Raw genomic sequence first — 9,376 nt, forward strand, 5'->3', positions numbered from 1 at the left:
TGTGGCCTTGGTCTGAGTCATGCACTCACTCAGTCTAGTTCTCTGGAGACAGGAGCTGAGAAATTCACCACAAAAACACAGCCACAGAAGCCCCCCAGGGAGGTAGGTAATTGCCAAAGCAGCTGGTAGACAACCCAGTGGGGCCTCCCTACAATGCAGAGAGTTCATGTTGTAAAATTGAAGAGAGTATGGTATTTTTGGTTCCAAAATTTTTTTCTTTTGTCTTCATTTTTGCTTTTTCTATTTTTTTTTTTGATGAAATAACCAAAATTCCTTATCCTACAAACAGCTTTGAAATACTGGACATAAAATCATTTTGGGGGGTTGGCCCTGTGGGCTGGTGGTTTAGGGAGGCAGATCTCACATGGCCAACTGTGAGGTTCATATCTCAGGCCTGGCAACTTGAAAATCATGCCAGATGGGTATGTGTGCATGCACAAAAATCCCAACAGGAGGGAGAATTGGAGGAGAAGAGATTGTGGTATGACTGCATCCCACTGAGGAGTGCTCTCTTCTCTTTCTCTCTATCCCTCTGTCTCTCTCTCTAGTGAGGTTCACTCATCTTCTGGCAAAAAAAAAAAAAAAATCAAGCAAATAGGTTAATTCTCCAGAAAGTAGAAAAAATCCTCAAGGTCTTCTCTTATTCCCCTCATAAAAGAAGAATCAGAAGATAAGAGAAGAAATGTTACAGGTAAATGCTGTGGGTTGAAGGTGGTTGCTTAGTCAGTACCTAGATGTTGATATTTTAATCTCACATTAGGATGGAAGATATAGTTGTGGACTCTTGTAAGATAGAGAATTGTGAAAAAGATCCTTGCATAAAATCAGAAACTTCAGTGAAAATTAATCTAAAAGCAATAGGTTTATGATAAGGAAGCATGTCCATCTGTCTCAACATGGACAATCGGTGAGAAAAACACAAATTTCCTTGAGAAGTTTCTAAGGTTCTGCCCTCAGGTGGCTTTGGTATTGTCTTAGAATCCCTTATTAGCAAAGAGGAGGATCCAGCTGAATATCTGGCAGAAATGAAATTGAAACTGCCTTAGTAGGACATATATGTTCGACATGGACCCACCCTTGCAGAAGTCTCAAAAACATGAGTTAATGGTCCATATTCATAAAACTCTGGAGGAGTCACCTATCTATTCTAAATATAAGTCAAAACCAATCATAACCCATATCACTGAAATTGTGTTAAAATTAACAAAGAGGGGCCAGCAGGTGGTATATGAGTAAGGCACTGGACTTCCACAGGGCCATGGTTGGGGTCTCGGGCCCGGTGGCTTAAAACTCACATTGGGCCTGTGTGTGTGTGGGGGGGGGTCCCCAAAATCCCAAAAAGAGAATGGAAGAGAAGGAATTGAATCCACCCTGGGGGATGATTTCTTGCCTTCTGTCTCTCTGGTGAGTGCACACTCTCTATAGCAAAAATTTCTAAAAACAAATGAATACAGAAGACCATTGTAAGTATTGAGTCATTGGAAAAGTCACGACATATTTTTTCATATATTTCTATGCAAAAATGCATTATGACTTTCCCAACCACCCAATGTGTTTCAAAGTATTAGATATCAAAGAAAAATTAAAACATACAAAAAGAATAAGATACAAGAAAACCAAGAAGATTTGGGGAAAAAGCAACCCAAACAGAAAATAATTTTTAAAAGAATATTTGAAAGCACAAAAATCAAAGGAACTTCTACAGACAAATATACCACTGTACAATGTGCAATCTCATAAGGAGGCTTAAACAGTAGATTTGATTCAGCTAGAGATGGAATTATTTTTGAAAGGCCTGAGAAAAGTATCTAGGATGCAACAGAGAGTAGAAGTACAGGATATACAAAAAGAAGGTTAAGAGACTTCAAGAACATATGGAATTATCTAAATTATTTCTGAAAGGAATTCTAGACCATGAGAGGCAAAATAGCTGAAAAATACTTGAATAGATAGTGATTACAAATTTTCTAGGACAGATGAAACCCCCATATTTGGAAAGCCCAATAGATTCTAAGCAGGACAGAAAACTAAAATCGAATTTATCCCTGCCTACACTGCACTAAACCTGTAATATTCAAAAGACAAAGCAAAAACTTTAGCATGAATAAGAATGACCTATCGTACGGCAAATGCTCTAGAAGGAGGATTCAAAGAAAGGTCAAAACTCTGCCAGGTTTCTGAATACATGGTTTTTCTGAATTTGAATTGTTCTGGGTCAATTAGCTGTAGAAGAATATCAAATTGCTGTGTTATTTTTTATGCACATCTGTAATGAAGGATTGAGGTCACCAAATTTGACTTATGCTAGTTACACCTAAAATGTGAGATGGTTACTGTGAACTACTAATGAAAACACTAGGTTTAATGGTGGTTATTTACTGATTAATTTTGCTAGTAATTATTGTTTCCTTATGTTTGTGGTTCAAATCCTGTATACTTAATGACTCACACATTTTAGAGTTTTTCACTAGATTCAAAGAGTTTTTCCCAAAATGCACCCTACTGGACACATTAAGAAAAGCTTACCTTTCTTATTGCTCCTTCATCAACCCAATGTGGGGAAGTAGTACCAAATCAATAGTTAAAACAGAGGTTGGAGGGCCTGCTGGTGGTATGGTAGTTAAGTCAACTGGATCTCACATTGCAGACTGCTCCATTTGAGTCCCAGACCCAGTGACTTGAAAAACACACTGAGTGTGAGTACACGCACGTCCCAAATTCCTAAGGAGAATGGGGGAGAAGGGATTGTGGCATGGCCATCCCTCCTGGGAGATGCTTTGTCACTTTTCTTCTTTTCCTCTCTTTTTCACTGGCAAGTGCATGTAAATTTTTAAAAAGCATACAGGGTTTGGAGCAGTCTTTACTTCTACCAATTACAAGTTATGTGATTTCAGGCAAGTAGCAGTTCTAAATCTCAGTCTTATATACAATTTCAACACTTACATCTACTGTATTTGAGGTTGGTTAAAAAAATAACTGAAAAAAAAGTCCTTCAGCAATTTATGCTTTTTTAACATGACATGCAATATTTCATTGCTTGGGTGAAAGGTTTGCCTGCACTGTTCGCTCTACACAGATCAGCTCCCCTTGCCCTGCCTCCTTATCTTTCACCCTCTGATGAGCCATTAGAAGGAGCTAAGACCTGAAGAGCGACTTAGGTTGTGTATCGCCAACTCTAGGAGGCTTTCCCATGTCCCTGGAGTCCACAGTGTCTGCTCTTTAACTATATAAGCTGCCAAAATGGCAAGTGCTCCACACTTCACCTCATTTCACAGAAGAAGCTTTAGAATCAACACAAATTTAAGTGATTTGCCAAAAATCATAAAACCAGTTGGAGGTAGAGCCAAGGCCTAAAGCCAAGAATCCTGATTGTTATCTCTGATTACCTCTGATATTTCCGCTTCAGTTAGCAGGGCCTGCCCCACCCTGGTTACACCCAGCCATTGTGGGATGCTAAGAGACATAAACCTTCCAGAAAGAGACCCTGTGTGTGTGCCTGGGTGAGGTGCATTCTTCCCCATGACACAGTAATGAACTCATCAGGCCATCTAAGACATCCTGACCGCTGCTTCTCGCGGCTCTGCCGGCTTCCTCTCTGCCTCATCGGGTGCCATCATCTAGGTCTGGACTGAAGCCAAACTCCTGCGTTGTTTCTAGGGTCCACACAAATACGTTGTTGTAATTTAGCCAGTTCTCCTTCGAGAACTCGCCATGAAAATGGGGTGTTTTCTCATCCCTCGAGCTTCATTCATTGTCTCTGCCATTGCTGAAAAGAACTGTGCCTGCACTTCACACCATGCCAAACCTCCCCTCCCAAAACACACATTTACCCATAACTATGCCAACCTATGGGCCCAAGGAGCCCAAGGAGGAGAAGGGTATTTATTATTGTCCCCAAACCTGTTGCTCCTTTTGTTCCATTTTAGGACAGTACAACTTACCCAGCTGCCTAAGCCAGGGACCTAGGGGTCACCATAGACTCTGAGCCCTACAAGGAATCAGACTCTAGGCCCTGCTACTTCAATCCCATCATCAGCCTCACTTAGTCCTTCTCTGACACCACTTTAGTTCTGGCCTTCTTGAACTTTCACCTGTACCATTGAAATGACCTTGAACTTTCACCTGTACCATTGAAATGACCTCTAACTAGCCTTGCTGATTCCAATTAGTTCCTATTTCTGCCTGTCTTACTCGCTGCAAAATGATTGTTCTAAAACATGCATCTCACCAGTTAGCTCTCCTGCTTGAGATTCCTCAAGCAGATTCCTCATCTATGAGCAGGCTGCTATAGTCTGAATATTAGTGTCCCTCCAACATTCATATATTGAAATCTAATCACCAATGTGATAGCATTAGGAGGTGGGGCCTTTGAGAGATGATTGGGACAAGAGGGCAGAAACCTCATAAACTGGGTTAATGTCATAAAGGAAATCCAAGAGCTGCCTCGCCATGTGCCATGTGAGGCCGCAGCAAGAAGGTGTCATGTGTGAATCAGAGAGGAGCCTTCACCAGATACCGAAACTTCCAGTACCTTGTTCTTGGACTCAGTCCCCAAAACCACAAGAAATAAATTTCTGTTTGTTTATAAGCTACTCAGTTTATGGTGTTTTTGTTATGGCAGTTTTAATGGACTAAGAAACAGGTCAATAATTAGAAAAGATTAATTAAATCCTTTATGAAGAGAATCTGTTTTGTTTTGTTTTGTTTTTTTTTTTTCTGGAGAGGTTTTTGCCTTAGGACATATGTGCTAGCCAGAGAGAGAGAGACACACAGAGAAAGTGGGAGGAAAAGTGAGAAATTACCTCCAGGAGGGATGGCCACACCACAATCCCTTCTCCTCCATTCTCCTCCTGGAATCTTAGACATGCACACACAAATGCCTGGCATGAGTTTCAAGCTTATATTACATTGAATCACATATATCTTTACAGTGTATTAAATTTCTTTTTCCAGCATCATTACCATGCATATCAGTCAAGACAAAGATTTTACTATCCACATCATCATCATCAAAAAGCTTTTCATCTTTTTTTTTCAGATTATTATTAGTTATTCTCATTATTTTTTAAACATTCAATCACTATATATTATTTGGCTTGTAAAGAGAATTTACCCAACATGAAGTACGTCTCAGATCAGTTCAATTGAGAATATTATATCTGTTGTTCTTAAGATGTGCCTCAAAACACATCAGAAGGGGAACCAGCAGTTAGCGTAACGGCTATGTCGTTGGACTCCCACATACTCGACCGTGGTTCGTGTCCCGGACCCGGTGGCTCAAAACTCACTCCGGGCACGTGTGCGTGCGTGCCCAAGATCCTGAAAGGAGAATGGAAGAGAAGGGATTGTGGCGTGACCATCCCCCCTGGGGGGTGATTTCTCACTTTCTGTCTCTGTCTCTCTCTGTCTGGTGAGCGCATGCACCTTATAGCGAAAACCTCTCCAAGAAAAAAAAAAAACACACATCGGAAGGAACAAGCTCTCTTGGAGTCAAACTATGATACTCCTGCAACCTTCTGATGAAAAAGAAGGTTGTCCTAGTCCTGTCACATCATTTTGCTCAATTCGCTATTTCTTACTTGAGCCGAAACTTACGCCATCAAATAGATACATGTGTTATGTTTATGGAGAGAAAGCATGTTCATGATAAAAATGAAAACACTGCGAGAGGTTATACAGTTAAACAAACAAGCAAATAAAAGAAAAACAGATAACTTTCCTTCACCTCACTCAGTTACCTGGTTCCCATCCCTAGGAATAATGACTTTATGGATTTCATTGATATATATTGCCAGAAATTGCCTCTGCATGTAAAAGCATATTTGATGACACAAATAGGAAAACTGCTTTATCTCAGCCCATTGATTGATTCTCCCAGGATGGAAACATAGGACAGAATCTTTTATCGCAGGTATGTACCGATATTAGTCCATTCTGGTAAATAGGCAGGTGTTTCAGGCATTTTTTTTTCAGCAGGTATTCTATTGGTGAACAGTTGTGCATGCACTTATTTATGTACATGTGTACAAGTTTATCTGAGGACAAGCTCATAGAACAAGAACTTTTGAGTCAGAGCACATGCTTCTTACATTTTGATAAATATTGCCAAGACACTTCTAAAGAAGTTTTGCTCATTTGACATCCCTCGATTAGTCTATGAGAGTATTTATTTCTCAACTTTTTGATCTTTGCCAGACGGACAATTACTCTTTCACTGCTTGAGCCTGTGTTTTTCTAATTAGGAGTAATGTTAGGCCTCTTTTCATGTATATGCACCATTTATTTTACTTAGAAAATTTTCTGGTGGTAATTGGCCTTTTTGTCATGTATTGGTACAAGACGCTTATACGTTAAGAAATATATACCTTTCCAATTAATACATTGCAAAATACTTGTTTTTATACTTTCCGTTTATATTTTAATTTTGTTGAAATTTTTCTTCATGGAAAAAAATTTTTTTAATTTATTTTTTCATTGCCAGAAGGTGTGTGCACTCACTAGCGAGATGGAAAGACCCACAGAGAGAGGAGAAACCACTGCCAGTCCCTTTTCTTCCATTTTTCTATCCTGATGAGATTTTGAGCAGAAATGTATATACACCCAATGTATTTTTCAAGCCACCAGGGCCAAGAGTTGAAGCATGGTCAGTTGGCCACACAGGATCCAGTTCCCTCACTACTAGGATATGAAACCAGTCCCAAAATAATACTTGTAGTATAGTTAGTTGTTAAATTTTTCCTTGAGGTCATCTGGAATTTGCGTTTTGCTTCCTCATTCCTTTTGCTCCTTTGCTCAGCTGCTGCCCAGGTGCTCCTCAGTTATTCCAAGGAAGCTAAGGCCACGTTGGGGTGAGGCCCTCACTTCATCTGGCAGCCAGCGCTGCGTCCTCACCATGGCCTCTGTTTCCAAGCTCGCTTGCATCTACTCGGCCTTCATCCTGAAAGACGATGAGGTTACTGTCACGGAGGATAAGATCAACGCCCTCATTAAAGCAGCTGGTGTAAATGTGGCCTGGCTTGTTTGGGAAGGCCCCGGCCAATGTCAACATCGGGAGCCTCATCTGCAATGTAGGGGCTGGTAGACCTACCAGCAGCTGGTGCTGCACCTGCTGAAGGTCAAGCTCCCACTGCTGCTGCCACCCCAGCTGAAGAGAAGAAAGTAGAAGAAAAGAAAGAAGAGTCTGAAGAATTGGATGATGACATGGGCTTTGGCCTTTTGTAAGACTAAATCTCTTTTGTAACATGTTCAATAAAAAGCTAAACTTTAAAAATTCATTCCTTTTTACAAATTTAGATAATGCAATAATCTGGAAGTTATTTGGGTTTAAAGAGACATAAAATTTAGCTTCAATTTTCTCAATTAGCAGTTGTCCCAACTCCACTTACTTGCTCATTCCTTTTGCCTCAGTGGTCTTATATAGTCCTTTAGCATATATTTAATTTCTATGTGAATATAATTCCCAACACTCTTTTTTTTCCCCTATTCTACTGACATTACTGTTTTTGTTGTTGTTGTTGTTGTTGTGGGTTTTTTTCCCCCTAACCACCAGCATTTTAAAAGTACAGTGTTGTTTTATGTTTTAGTATCCAGTGCCAATAATCCTCTTCTCATAACTCTTCCTTTTCAAAGATCCCATGCTCTTCTGCAATGTTTGTTTTTTTCTTGTGAAATTTAAAAGCAAGTTGCCTAATTTCAAAGAAAATGAGGATGTGTGTTTATGTGAGTGCATGTGCACTTTAATGGCATTTTATAGTTTTTCTCATTAAATCGTGTTCATGTCTAGTGTAGTTTATTCTCAGACCGTTTCTGTTGTAGTTGTAATTACTATTTCTGAAAATAGGACCCATTGTTTCATTATATTTGTTCTATGTTGTTGTGTTTCTAAAGAAAAGCTCTTGATGTCTGTGTATTAACTCTGTAACCATCAACTGACGGAACTCTTAAATTGTGTCAAACTGGGTTTAACTTGATTAATTGTTCTGTATTATTTGGTTATATAATCATGACGTCTGAAACTCTTGGGCACCATCAGGCTTTCCTAACCTCTAACTTGGGCCCTAAAGTTCCCACAAAGGCTCTTTTGTTCATGATGGCTGCCAAATTCTTACTGTGATGGGAATTTAAGTAGGGGATTTCCTCCACCTTGCTGATATTAATCCCCAAGTAGTTCATGTTTTAGAATGGACATATGATGGTAGTGTCATCTGCTCAGGAGGAGAAAGGTAAGTTTAAGCACAGAGATGTGTGTGGCCAGCCCCAAGGCCTAATAGTTAAGGAGCCAGATTTCATCAGGCTGATCCTGCAGTTTGAGTCCCAGCCTAAGCTTGAAAACCACACAGGCCATGGTATGCATGCTTGCCCCAAATCCTGATAGGATAGGGAGATAGAGGAGAAGGGATTGCAATAGAACCATGCCCCATCAGGGGTGCTTTCTTCCTCTCCATCTCTCTTCATTTCCCTCTGGTGAGCACATGTGCCCTCTGGCAATGAAAAAAAAGATATGTGTGTGCATGTATATATATATACACACACATATACATATATAAGATATATATTATATGTATATAAACACATGCACACACATATACACACATATGAAATATGTACATAGAATGTTTGTATTTAAAATATACAGGAATAAATGTTGTACAAAGATATTTTGTACAAAATACAAACAGAACAGTGTACAGATACTTGCAAACTGATATGCTACATAGAGTTCAATACAAACATATTATATACATACAGTATTTTATTGAAAAGTAAGTTTAAGCACATTCCAATATGTAATGGAATATCAATGAGAAAGTGATTATGTAAGTTCTACTGTATTAGCATTGTCATTGTCATCATTTTAGCGCATTTCTTTCCAATTTTCCCCATATATTCTTTTATATGCCTGCAAGTATAATGGCGTAAGTCATCTTTAAGGGAAACTTCACAAACAGGCCTTCAATTGGATCAAGAAAACACCAGCAGAAAGAAGCTGAAGGTATAGTGACAGGTGTGGGAGTAGATGTTGGGTGGAGGGATCCATAAGAAGTTAAATGGTGCCTGCACCCACTCTACACCATCAATAGTTGAAAACAGAGTTCTTTGTCTTGGGAGGTTTGGAGAACTCACCTATTTAGCCATAAAAACCTAACATGTGTAGCTTGTTATGAAGTATTTCATGACCAGTGTTAGCCAAGAACTAAGTATAAAATGCAGCAATTAAGTAAAAAGATTTTTGCCCTCAATCTCTATATTCTTCTATCCCTGATCTGACCCTAAAAAATGCAGAAGTAGAATGAGTAGGAGAGAAGGATAAAAAATCTGAAGTAGAGAAAGAGTAAGAGAACAGATCTTGCTAATTTCAAGTCTTGTGACTTTAAGT

At 39.4% G+C, this 9,376-nt stretch overlaps 1 pseudogene; it reads left to right on the forward strand.

Annotated features, from left to right (window-relative positions):
• The first annotated feature begins 6,892 nt into the window (after nucleotides 1-6,892).
• On the forward strand, nucleotides 6,893-7,221 carry LOC102472198 (60S acidic ribosomal protein P1 pseudogene; annotated as a pseudogene).
• Nucleotides 7,222-9,376: the final 2,155 nt, after the last annotated feature.

The sequence above is a fragment of the Tupaia chinensis genome, unplaced genomic scaffold (assembly GCF_000334495.1).
Source record: "Tupaia chinensis unplaced genomic scaffold, TupChi_1.0 Scaffold000086_1, whole genome shotgun sequence".
Lineage (NCBI taxonomy): Eukaryota > Metazoa > Chordata > Mammalia > Scandentia > Tupaiidae > Tupaia > Tupaia belangeri.